The sequence below is a fragment of the Mustela nivalis genome, assembly GCF_964662115.1.
Source record: "Mustela nivalis genome assembly, chromosome: 14".
In the NCBI taxonomy this organism is placed as follows: domain Eukaryota; kingdom Metazoa; phylum Chordata; class Mammalia; order Carnivora; family Mustelidae; genus Mustela; species Mustela nivalis.
In genome coordinates, this window is record NC_139033.1 from 76,460,225 (window position 1) to 76,473,600 (window position 13,376).

Sequence of the window (13,376 nt, forward strand, 5' to 3'; positions counted from 1 at the left end):
GTAAAAATTAGAATGAAGAAAGATTTTTTAAAAGGAATTGATTAAGAAGTTGGTTGAAAAAGGAAAGAAGAAAAAATTTGAAAAAAGAAAAATTTTTAAATTAAAGTTGAAAGACTAAAGAATTATGGAGAAAAGCCATGAATTCTATGTGCTGTATGCCCCTAGTGCTGGAGTTTTGCAGTTCTCATTGACCAGAAAATTTGGTCTTGGCTGGATGTTCTTGCTGACCTTCTAGGGGAGGGGCCTCTTGCCGTGATTCTCAAATGTCTCTGCCTGAGTCAGAATTGCACCACCCTTGCCAGTGACTAGGTTAAGTAATCTGCTCAGGTTCTCTCTCAGAGCTTTTGTTCCCTGAATGCTTTCCGTACAGCTTTGGAGGATGAGAACAAAAATGGTGGCCCCCCAGTCTCTGGCCCTGGAGGAGCTGAGAGCTCCGGGCTCCACTCCTCAGTGCACCCTCAGAGAAAAGCAGTCAATCCCCCCTGCCTCCCTGGTCTCCGGCTGCACTCTTTACACACCCAGCCTGTGATGGAGCGTTTCTATCTCTAGCACACAGCCCCGTTTGGAGTCTCCAAAACCAGCAATTCCTGTTGCATGTTCCCAGGCTACTCTTCTTGAGGGAGGAAGGAGAGTCTCCCCAGTTCTGCTGCTTTTGGGGCCCTGCTTTAAGAGCAATGGCCTGACTGTGCCGCAGATCACGGTTTATGGCAACCCTGAGCTGAGAGCCCACTGCTAGGCTCCATCTTTGCAGCAGCTTCCCTGCTCTGATACGTGGGTTCTTTGCCACACTCAGACACCCCAGGTCTTCCTGTGACCCTGAGGGTCCTGAGACCACACTGTCCCAGCAAGGGTCCAACCCTGCTTAGCCACCAGAAGGATGTCCCTTAGTGGAGCAGACTTCTAAAAGTTCCAATTTTATGATCCACTGTTCCATCACTTGCCAGTAGCCGCCTGACAGAGGCTCCTCCCCCTCCCCCCGGCCCTATCTTACCATGTATCGCCTCGGATTAACTTCTCCACGTGTCTTATGTTCCAGGAAGTGGTTACTTTTCTGTTCATAGAGTTGCTGCTGTTCTTTTCTTAGATCTCCTTTTGAGTTTGTAAGTGTTCCGAACCATTTGATAGCTATCTAGCTGAATTCATTGGACCAGAAGAAATTAAGGTCTCTTATTCCTCTGCCATCTTGGACTCTCCTGTTTGCTTGTTTTGTTTTGTTTTGTTTCCTAGAAGTTTTTATAAGGAATCTCTAGGTTGACCTTTTAATAGCCTCTTGAGGCCAGAGCCAAACTAAATACTTGCCATCAGACTTTGCCTGAAATACCTATATATTTGGGTGAATTTCCCTCTTCTCAAGGTCTTCAAAATATCCTGAAGTTCCTGCACCTGCCAGGAAGTGACCTTCTTTATTCACCAGGTAAGGCTGCTCAGAACTCTGTAAGCAGGTGATATTTCCAAAGGGCTCTATTGGCTCCATAAAGTCAATCTGAGTTTCTTAAGGCTGTCTGGTCATGAATCTGTGCCTGTCTCTCTCAAATATGACATGCTAGTTAAAGCTTTGGTAATGTAACCAGTGTTTCCAATGGTGTCCTGTCATAAGGAGAACAGAGTTTCATTGAACTTATGCAAATGATTATATTACTATGAAAGAAAAAACACCCACTGAGAGTTTCTGAATTTCAAAGGGTTCAGGTAAGGAGAAAAGTTAAATGTTTCAGTTTGGTTCCCAAAGGAATATGTTATCATAGTTTTGTAGTTATAGATATCTTAAGAGAAAAAAATGTCCTTAAATCTAGAAAAGCAAATATTAGAGAACAAATAATATTCCAAACAAGAGTCATAAAAAAATGATAATCTTCCTCAATTCATTCAGTCCCATGTTACTAATTCTTATTATGCTTCAATGCAGCTTTCCCATTAGTTCTGGAAATTCTTATCCACTTTAATTTTATGATCTTAAGGATATGAAAAGCCCTTTTCATAAATCTCCTTGAAGACAAAACTCATTCTGGAAGAGCATCAGAATGATAACCATAAATGATAAAATACTAAAATTTGGACATGGTTAAAGATCTGATGAAAGTTTGTGATAATGCAATTAACAAGGAAATCCACTTATTTCTGTGACACATAGCATTTTAATAATTTGAATGTCAAATGATGACCTTATACCAGAAGATATTTAAAACTAGAAATTTCATGTAGGTTCTAGAACAATTATAGCATTATCCAAACAACGTAACCTCAGATTTATCATCATTTGTTGGGCAATGCTTCCCAAGTAACTTAACATACAAAGTAAACAAGCCTAGTTAGTTGAAAAGACTTCATTTAGAATTCAAATCTTGGAAAGTTTCAAAGCACATGCCTATATAGGATCACAGATTGGTATTAAAAAACTCAATATTTAATTAAGCGTGCTGGCAGTAAGAGATTCTACAGAAGGTTTTACAGTTGTTCACAAAACTTAGCTCCTTCAATATTGAGAAATTTTAACTTTCTTAAGTAATCAAAGACCTGATAAAGACAAAACATGGAATCTTTGGTTTTCTGGGCAGATAAGAAAAAACTTTGTTTACAATTTCTTTTGTTGTTGTTTGTTTGTTTGTTTACGATTTCTTATCAAGAGCAGACCAATAATCTCCCCCCCCAAAAAAGCTGTCTTTTCAACAGAAAAGCAGAATTTCAATCTTATGCCAGTATACTTTTAAAATCCACCTCTTTCAGTTTTACTCCTGACCACATATAAAATTTTTTCCAAAGATTTCCCTTCACAAACCTTATAGGCAACTCTCTTTTTCAGATTTTTGTCCTAAGCCTTTTCTCTCTAAACAGCCAGTCTGGTGTTAGGGCCCAGTTACTTTATTTCCCCCCTCAATGAAATCTATTATCATTTCTTATACCCTCCTTAACATTTCCTACTTTGCTACATACAGACTTTCTTTCCTTATCATTTCCATCAGTCTTAATTACAATGTAGCAGGATTTTAACTTAAGAAACTTTAGTCTCCAGTGAAAATTAAGTAGTAACTGATGTGGAAATGGTTCAGAGCCAATAGCCAAGAAAGACTTCTTGAGACGTTTTTGGTGCAAACAGGTGTTTTTTATTATAGCACAAGACAGGGCGTGTGGTCAGAAAGGGCTGCACTGGGATTGTGAGGAGCAACTGATTATATACTTTGTAGATGGGAGAGGTAAGGACAATGGGAAGTTTCCAAAAAGCTGAGAAAATGTACAGGATCCTGGAGGCCTAGCTGCTGTATGTTAAGGTTGCTTTTCCTCCTGGCAAGGTAGTAACATTAAAACAGTTGGGAGTTCCTGGAGGAATGTCCTACTCTGCCAATCTCAAATATTTGTCAGTGGGCTGCAGGTTAGCAGGAAATCGAATTTTATCTACATTTCCTTTTGCCTTTGTTCTCTACATCATTCCCCACTGAACAGTTCTGACCCTTAAATCTTTAAGGCTGTTGAGGGCAGAAGGTCTCAGCTTCTGTAACTTCTTCCTGCTGAATAGGGGTGTAGAGATGTCCCTACTTACGGGTGAACATTGGTCAGTTGGGGATAAATATCTATATATATATATATAGAGAAAGAGTTACCAAAGGCAGAGTCAGGCAATCCAAGGTGGGCAACATATATTAATCTCCTTGAGTAAGAAGGACCATTTGTTGGCTTGAAGTTTTGGCAATGAAGGAGTCTCAGCACCAGGCAGGGAGACATTGGAAAAGATAATAAAATAAAGTTGTTATTATTATGAGAAAGAGAAGCCTGAATAAAAGACCTTTGATAGTTGACCAAAATCTTTATCCAGTCCAGGAGCTTAACCCATCACTGAAGAAAAGAGAGATCATCTAAAGTGCTAATTTGGGTATTTATTAGGGACCTCCTTATGCCAAATTACTTTCTAATACTACAGGTGTGGAGGAAAAATGGATCCCAAACGATCATACCAATGAAAAATAGATCATGTCCATCTTTATTTTAAATTGGGAAGATTGGCTGGAGTACTGATAGTTGAGGGAATGCAACCGTGAATCCAGGCAAAACCTAAGGTACAACGACCTATCCATCCTGGAGGAAGCCAAGGCCATAGATTAGTCCCACATAACCAGTGGGTTCCGTTTGGAGCTAGCCATCTGATTCCAGGTCGCCTTCTCCAATCAGTAGCAAACCAGTCAGTAGCCTGGAGTACAATGTTTTGAGAACATACTTCTAATGATAGCCATCCTAAATGGCGTGTGCTATTTTCCCAGGTATCATATGTATGATTTCTTTGTTCCCAGCATAAAACTGCCTTTTGAATGAGCTGTGCAGTAGTGGCTGTGAGCCATAAATATGCATCCCAAATCTGATACATGCCATCCTCAGTATAGCGATAAGTAGGGGTTTGTAATTTAGGCACTCGTTGGTGGGCATCAATTTGTGGGTTTGTAAATTCAGTTAATATTTTAATAGTTTGAGGATATGAAAAGGTCCGGTTATGCCCTGGTAAATGGCATGTCCTATTGACCATGGGCCAGGAAAAAACATTCTGATTAGTGATAGACTGGTCACGAAACAGGATATCATTATGTATTATTTCTGAAATGTAATTATACAGTGAGTGCCAATCGGTGCCTCGTATAGGGGAAACCCACCAGGGTAACCTAGATGTACTTGACAGAACTCCACAAGTTGTTCGATTTTGTAGTTTAGCGTAATGTTGTGCCCATTGTGGAAAGGAATTATGAGCTAAGATAGATGAATAGAAAACAAAAAGAAAATATACAACCTTCATTGTTGTTTGAAGAGGAGTTTGAGATCTTCTACAGGTTCACAGGAATTAGAACGCACATTAATTTGCTCATGGGTTTCCTGTGAAGGAGTTACAGGTTTTATTCTAGATATATGAGCCCAAAAGAGTGCCCCTCTAATTTTACTGCAGTTAGGAGTACATAATATGACCCAATATGGACCTTTGCATTTTGGACTTAAGTATCCTGCTGTATTTGACTTCCAGTCGTTTAAATAAACCATTTCTCCAGCACTTACATGGGGCGGACATTTATAGTTATCAGATGTTGGGAGCACATGATCAGTATACTTGTTAAGTAACTCATGAATCACACCAGACTCGAGTGAATAATTTAATAAAGCACTACACTCTTTATCTATTGATAGGTCTACAGTGAGAAAAGGCTTTTCATATACAGTTGTTAGGGGAATACATCTCATTTTCCAGTTGTATGGAATGCCCAAAGGTCTCGTTATTATCCTCACAGAATAAGAAGCAAAAAGATTGTCTATACATGTGCTATTTCTCTGAAGTTTATCTCAAGTTGTCCAGCATCAGTTTTTAAGATTTTAGGGAAAAGGGCATTTTTAGTTTCTAATGACTTTAAGTCAAGAAAGTGGAAGAAGATTGGAAACCTTAGAGAGCCATAGCCAGATATTTGAGGAAACCAGAAGAACTCAGGATCTAGCCTAGTTAACATTTCATTCTACAAAAATGTGTTTTTGAAACATAATTTCTCAGGGTGCCTGGGTGCCTTAGTCGGCTAAGCATCTGCCTATGGCTCAGATCATGATCCCAGGGTCCTGGGATTGCATCCCACATTGTGCTCCCTGCTCAGTGGGGAGCTTGCTTCTCCCTCTCCCTTTGCCCTTCCTCGCTGCTCATGTTTTCTCTTTCAAATAAATAAATAAAAATCTTAAAAAAAAAAAAAAGAAACGTTATTTCTCTCTAATTACCTTCATTTCCAGAGATAGCCAAATCAAAACTAATTCAGTTGCAAAACAAGTCCAATCTTAACAAACTAGGCCTAATTATTTACATAAGCTCAGCAAGAACAGTGATTGATCATACAGATCTTTTAAAATTTGCTTTGCTAGAAACTTTTTTTTTTAAATTAACATATAATGTATTATTTGCCCCAGGGTAGTTTTGCTAGAACTTTTTTTAAGGAATCTCGATTGAACTTTTAGTGGCTTCTTTAGGCCAGAAGCCAAGCCAAGTGTTTGCCATCAGACATGCCTGCAATACCTGTAGATTTGGGTGAATTCCTCTTCTCAAGGTTCCTAAAATAGCTTAAGGTTCCTGCACGTGCCAGGAAGTGACATTCTTCACTTACCTGGTAAGGCTGCCAGGAACTCTATAAGCAAGTTACCAGGCTGAAATTTCTAAGGGGCTTTATTGGCTTCATGTTTCATAAAGTCAGCCTTGGTTCCTTTTTTTAAAAAAATATATATATATTTATTTGACAGAGAGACAGCAAGAGAGGGAACACAAGCAGGGGGGGTGGGAGAGGTAGAAGCAGGCTTCCCGCGGAGCAGGGAGCCCAACATGGGGGCTCTATCCTAGGGTCCTGCAATCAGGACCCAAGCTGAAGGCAGATGCCCAATGACTAAGCCACCCAAGTGCCCCTCAACCTTAGTTCCTTGAAGCTGTGTGGTCATATCTGAGTCTATGCATGTCTCTCAAATATGACATTCCAGTCAAATCCTTGGTAAAATACCCATACTTACAATGGTGTCCTGTTACAAGTAGAACAGAGTCTTATTGAACTTGTGCCAATAACTATGATTGCTATGAAAGACCGTACACTCAATGAGAGTTTCTGAATTTCACAGGGTTCAGGTAAAGAGAAAAGGTAGGGGCACCTGCGTGGCTCAGTGGGTTAAAGCCTCTGCCTTCAGCTCGGGTCATGACCCCGGGGTCCTGGGATCGAGCCCCACATCAGACTCTGCTCAGCGAGGAGCCTACTGCCCCACCACCCTCTGTGTGCCTCTCTGCCTACTTGTGATCTCTGTCTGTCAAATAAATAAAATCTTTAAAAAAATAAAAAAGAAAAGGTAAAGTCTTCAATTTGTTCACAAATGAATATTTTATCACATTTCTGTCAGTCATGAGATATCTTAAAATACCCTTAATCTGGAAGAGCAAACATTAGAGAACCAGCAGTGTTTCAAACAAGAGTCACAAAGACCATGGTCCTCTTCCTTAATTTATTTAGTCCTAAGTTACTAATTCTTTAGTTTGAATGCAACTTTTAGTTAGTTCTGGAAATTTTTACCAATTTTAGTTTTATGATTTTAAAGATATCAAAAAACCTGTATTTGTCAAAAAGCCCTATTCATGAATCTCACTGAAGATGAAACATGTTTTGGAAGAGAATAAATATAAAAGACAAAAGACTCGAAAATGGGCACGGTTAAAGATCTGATGAAAGGTTGCAATGTAGCTGGCAAGGAAATTTGGTCATTAGCATTAAGCGAAAACCTTATTGCCAAAACATATTAAAATTTCAGGAATTTTGTATATATCTGTATGTATATAATTGAACAGTTATAGCATTTACCCAAGCAATACAACCTAAGTTTCACTATTATTCGTTTGACAGGTCTTCTAGAGTAACTTAACATACCAAATAAACAAGCCTAACTGGTCAAATTGTATTTACATTTACAATGTAAAGCTGGAAAAATTTGCTTAAAAACCTCAGAAAATTATAAAGCACATGCCTAAATAGGATTTCAGATAATTATAAAATTTAATACTTAATTATTTATTTAACCAAGGTGGTAATAAGAGATTCCAAAGGCAAATATGTAGGGTTATGCAGTTATTAGCAAAATTTAACTCCTTAAATAGTGAGATTTAAGTAATCAAAGACCTGATAAAGACAAAGCATATAAACTTTGGTTTTCTGGGCAAACAAAAAAGAATAAAAAACTTTGTTCATATTTTCTTATTAAGGGCAGACCAACAATTTAAGAAAAAAATTTTTAGCAGAGAGAAAAGCAGAATTTCAATCTTATACTGGGGTACTTTTAAAATCCATTCATTTCAGCCTTAATCCTGATCACATATAAAATTCCTGTCCAAAGGTTTCCCTTCATAAACCTACAACTTTTTCATTCAGAGTTGCTTCCTTTATTTCCATCAGTCTTAATTACATGTAGCAGAATTTTAACTCTTAGAAACCCTAGTCTCTAGTGAAAACTAAGTAGTAGCCAATTGTGAACCGTTAAACCAGACTTCTTAGAACTTATGAATCTATAAGCACAAAGCATGTTTTCAACAGACCCAAATATTCTTAGTTTCTGCAATAAGAAACCGAAAGTGCAAACCTATGTTCAGTAATCAATGCTTCAGCACTTTATCCTATTTGGGAACGACCTAGATGTCCAACAATTTGAATACCAATTGATCATCTGAGCAAAACTTTGAAGTTTCAGGTTACCAAAGACTTTGAAAGCTGTCTTAACAATTACCCATGAAAACTTTGAGACATACAAAATCCAGCATCGTTTTAAGTCATCTTTTTGCTAAGAGTGCAAAAGTGATAACACGAGATACTTTGACCTTCAGGAATCCCTGGTGGAACCGAAGTTTCAAATTTAAGGCTGATAACTCTAAAGACATGTCTATTTTAATTAAACCAACAAACTTCAATTAGTTTAAATACTGAATTATGGTCCATCCGAATTCACTGAGAAAGTCAGTCCGTGTGTTTCCCCATTGTCAATTTTTGCCCGGGATACTGCTGGGGAAATCTCAAGTGCCTGGTGTAAGCACAGTGGGGCACTCTGGACTCCTTGACAGTGAGGAGAGGAAGAGGAGTCTGTGATGCTGGAGGCATCCAGATGGTAAAGGAGCCAGTTCTGTAGGCTGCTCCCAAGGTGGAGCAGAACCAGGAGGAAAGGGAGGGGAAGGCAGAAAAGGCGAGATGCCTCTAGGAAGGCTGGAGGTGGATAAAAGCCAAGAGAGCAGAGAAAGGGGTTCTCGGGGGACCTGGATTTACTTGGAGGAGGCCTATTTAGATAATTTATCACCCAGTATGTCAAGAGGGAGATTAGCAACCTGGGCAAATGGACCAGTTTCCTACAGAAGAGATCTAACCTATACAGGAGATCAGTCCTTTCTCAAATATTAAAATCTGAATTGTTTCCAGTGAGTTAAAAGGCATTCCAAGGAAGAGTCCTTGGGAACTGAAGTAGAGAGACAGTGCTTTACCAAAAATCCTCCCTAGACTCCCAGTTGGCATCGCACACAGCATATGTCAGAAGTTCCAGGCATCAAAAGGGACCGGAGGAGTCCCTCAGACGAAATCACTGTTGACCACAGTCCCACTGTAAAGGCCCTGCAGGAGGGATGCCAGCGGTCCCCACCACCACCCTTCCCCATTGCATCCTAAGCTACAAATGGGTGCTGGTGAATGTACTGAGATATTGTGTCATATCTTGCCTTGCCTTTCTGGGAAGGCTGTGCCCCGAAGGCCATGAAGAACGCTGCATTTTTAACCTACTAAAACCATCAGCTAAGTTTCACAAGGGAAAACTACCCAATTTTGTAATTTAAGCAGTCAGTAGGGCACATTGATGGAAAACAGGAAAGACAGAAATCCATAATGGTTTAAGCGACATTCCAACATACGCAGTTCTTATAGCCGACTTCTCTAGGAAGCGATCCCGATTAGGTCCTCCAATAATGGGTCCGTGACCAAAGGAACTTGAGACTGATACAAAGCGAAGGTCAAGCAAAGCCTTATTTCGCGCCAAACATCGAGAATCAAACTGACTGGCCAAGGGCTGTCTCTTACAAAGAGGTGACCCTTCCCTGCCTTACAGACTAGCTTTTAAGGGCGAAGGCCATGTGGCTTTGGGCCTGGCCACGCACAGGTGGCCAATGAGATTGTAACACACAGAGAAAGCTGCATAGTCCTGCTAGCTCACACTTAAGTGACCGATTGAATTACAGTCTACCCTATAGTAGATATTTGACCTAGCCTATCACCTTGGCTAGAATTGGTGCCCAAAAGGTGCCCAAAGGGCAGGGCCCATACTCCTTGGTAGCTAGGGAGACAGTATGCGCCCCCACTGACTGAATGCCTCCACCTGGCCTGACCCACCCTTGTATTTGGGCTTTGTTATCTGGGACTGGTTTCCGGGACTTGCTTTTAAGTAAGTTCCCTGGGGGGTGGGGGGGCAGGGTTAGTTTAAGTTTTATTGCATAAACAACAAAATCACTGTTTCACCAGATGGAATCGATGGAATCACTCTGGCTAAATAGGCCCTTACAATCCCCAGTTGGATTTTAATTCATTCGGGTACTGGTTTTGGCTGGCACCAGGTGGAGTTTTTGTGGCCAGAAGTGGCTAGACTAGGAGTGTGGAGAGGATCATATTAGACCAACTCGGAGGAAACCTCACACAGGTGTCCTAGGACCAGCTGTCGTCCCGGTGACTTAGGTGGTTGTTCCATGCCCCAAACAGACAACTTTGCATAAGGACAGGAAAAAAGAGAGGGCATCAAGTCTCTGGGCTTATTACCATTCCAGCCATGGTACTAACTTCCAGCCAAAAGGCCTCTGTTCCTCCCCCATAGAGTAGCCAGAGGCTAGTGGACTGCAGTCTGAGCAATTGACATGAAGTGTTTCAGTGAGACCATACTCCTGGAAAAGCCCCTGGAATGAAAATAAAGGAAGAGAAGAGGAATTACTCACCAAATTCACACCAAGGCTTCACAGTCCAGATGAGAACTCTCAGGCCTCACGCTGTGATGCCAAAATGATGTGGAAATGTTGAGCTTCAGAGCCAACAGCCAAGAAAGAATTCCCGAGACGTTTTTGGTGCAAACAGGTGTTTTTTGTTATAGCTCCGGGACAGGACCTGTGAGTAGAAAGGGCTGCACTGGGATTGTGAGGAGCAACTGATTATATACTTCGGAGATGGGGGAGGTAAAGACAATGGGAAGATCCTGAAAGGCTTTTCACATGTTAAAGAAGACTTATAGGTTCCTGAAGGCCTAGCTATCGTCAAGCAAAGCATTAACACAAGACAGTTGGGAGTTCCTGGAAGACTGTCATACTCCATTGTCTCCAGTATTCGTCAGTGGCATGCAAGTTAAGAGGAAGTTAAGAAGGAAATCTAATTTTACATTTCCTTTTGCCTTTGTTATTTACATCAGTAAACAATTGTGAACTGGGATGCCCGGGTGGCTCAGTCAAGCGTCTGTCTTTGGCTCAGGACCTGATCCCAGGGTCCTGGGATCGAGTTCTGCTTGGTGGGAAGCCTGCTTTTCTCTCTCCCATTACCCCCTGCTTGTGTCCCCTATCTCATTGTCTCTCTCTGTCAAACGACTAAAATTTTTAAGAAAAAAAATTTTTTTTTAAATTTTTATTTATTTATTTGACAGAGAGAGATCACAAGTAGGCAGAGAGGCAGGCAGAGTGAGAAGGGAGAAGCAGGCTCGCTGCTGAGCAGAGAGCCCGATGTGGGGCTTGATCCCAGGACCCTGGGATCATGACCCGAGCCGAAGGCAGAGGCTTTAATCCACTGAGCCACCCAGGCGCCCAGAAAAAAAAAAAATTTTGGACTGTCTGTTACACCAGAATAGTTTTGATTGGCAAATTTATTAACACATTTCATAATTTCTAAAAACATATCATTTCCCATAGTACAGTCTTTCAGTGAAGCATAAAGCCTGTTTACCAACAGACTCAAGTACCACCTCAGTTTCTCCACAATAAGAAGCCAAAAGTGCAAACCTGTATGACTAATCTTTCTCTTATTTGGAAGACTTAGATAGCTAATGAATTCAATCCAGTTTATCATTTGACTTGACAAAACTTCCAAGTTTCAGGCTACCAAAAATTTTGAAAGTTTTTTAAAAGTTTTACCTATAAAACTTTTTATTTACTTAACCTGCTCATTCCTAACAATGACCATAAAAACTCTTAAAAGACAGACAAAATTCACCATCATTTGAAGGCACCTTTTGTTGACAAATTGCAGCAAAGATAGCATGAACTTATTTGACCTTTAGTAAACCCAGGTAAAAGGTAACTCTGAAGACATGTCTATCTTAAACTAACAAACTAGAATTAGCTTTAATACAGAATATATTGCCTTTGCACCCACTGAAAGTCAATTAGTGTGTTCCCCACCATCAATGTTACTTGAGGCACCTGTGGGAAAATTTGAAGGGGTGGTTCAAGTCCAAAGGAACCCTTGGGCCCCTTCACATTGAGTTGGGAGATCCTCCAGTGTGGACCTCAAAAGGAGGTGGCCCAACAGCTTGGGGTGCTCTTCTCTCCTTGACAATGAGGAGAGGAAGAGCAGGAGCCAATGGCGTCAGAGGCAGGGAGGATGGTGCAGGACCAGGTTCTGTCAGCCCCAGCCAAGCTGGTGCAGAAACAGGAGGAGAAGGAGGTGGAAGCAAAGAGGTGAGGAGCCACCAGCAAGGCTAGAGGCAGATAAAAGCCCAGACAGAAGAAAGAGGAACCCCTGCCCATCGTTCCTGTCAGTCAACACGAGTTTCCTTGGGAGACAGAGTCTCCCCTGCACTGAGATTGCATTTAATCTGCTGAACCAGTGATTTTTGTTTCCTTTTCAGGCCTTTTCCCAGGTAGATCGGAAAGAGAGAGTAGAACAGAGGGGACGTGAGTAAGCAACTCTCCAGCACAAGGAAGGAGAGAGTTGGGGGGAAACTCACGGATGAAGAGGTCATTCCAACTACTATTACCTTATCCCTTCGTGGTCTCCCCAAGATGTTGCCAGGTTAACTGGGGAGACCCCAGGGACTGGGGCCTTGACCCAGCCGGACCCAAAAGAGTGGCCAAAGGTTCTTGGTCTTGTCATGAGAAGGAATTCAAGGACAGACATGCAGCAAAGCGGATGAGTAACAGAAGTGGGAAAGTTGATTAAAGCGAAAAGTACACTCTTTTAGAGATCTGAGAGCAGTCAGGCTAAAGAGAGAGCCGCCCATCCTGGGGAATGGAGTTCTATCTTTTATTGACAGTTGTTCACTAGGGGGTGGAATGTTTATTATCTAGGGCAGGAAGTAGGGTTTGGCACTTTTTAAAAAAATCCACACTGACTCCGTTGTGTTAGGAGACAGCCCAAGAGGGAATCCTTTGGGGCTGAGGAAGCTGATCCCATAGTTAAATCCAAGAAAATGAGGAAAATATAGTAACCAAGAGTCCATTACCAGAATCCTCCTTGGCTTCCGAATAGTGTCCCATCAGGAATATTGCTGAAGGTTCTTGGGGTTCAGAGCGGCAAGAGGCGTCCTTCTTCCTGAGTGCTCTGACACCCTAACCTCCCTTTGCTTCCCCCTCTCAGCTACAGTAGGTGCCAGTAGATGGACTGAAATGCCACCAAGATGAAGACTGCCTCTTGGGATTTTGAGGGAGTCAATATATTTGGTGACCGAGTATAATATCCTTTATAAGCCTCTAGATGAAGTACTAATGGATGAGGTGGCCGTCCTGGCCTTCTTTGAGAAGGGGCAGCTTTTTATACTGTACTGAGCGTCCTCTATCTAAGCTAAAAGTACCTTTAATCTAAAAGCACAACCCAAAACACCAAGTAGCCCATCCATGGGTAAGAAAAAGGAGA

The 13,376-nt window shown here is 41.2% G+C and overlaps 1 long non-coding RNA gene across 1 annotated transcript; it reads right to left on the reverse strand.

Moving 5' to 3' along the window:
• Positions 1 to 424: 424 nt before the first annotated feature.
• LOC309847327 lies at positions 425 to 11,613 on the reverse strand. The gene is made up of 2 exons (XR_014302400.1): positions 10,481 to 11,613; positions 425 to 4,851 (listed from the first exon to the last, which is right to left on the reverse strand). It is a non-coding gene; the product is annotated as an uncharacterized lncRNA (long non-coding RNA).
• Between the last annotated feature and the right edge of the window lie 1,763 nt (positions 11,614 to 13,376).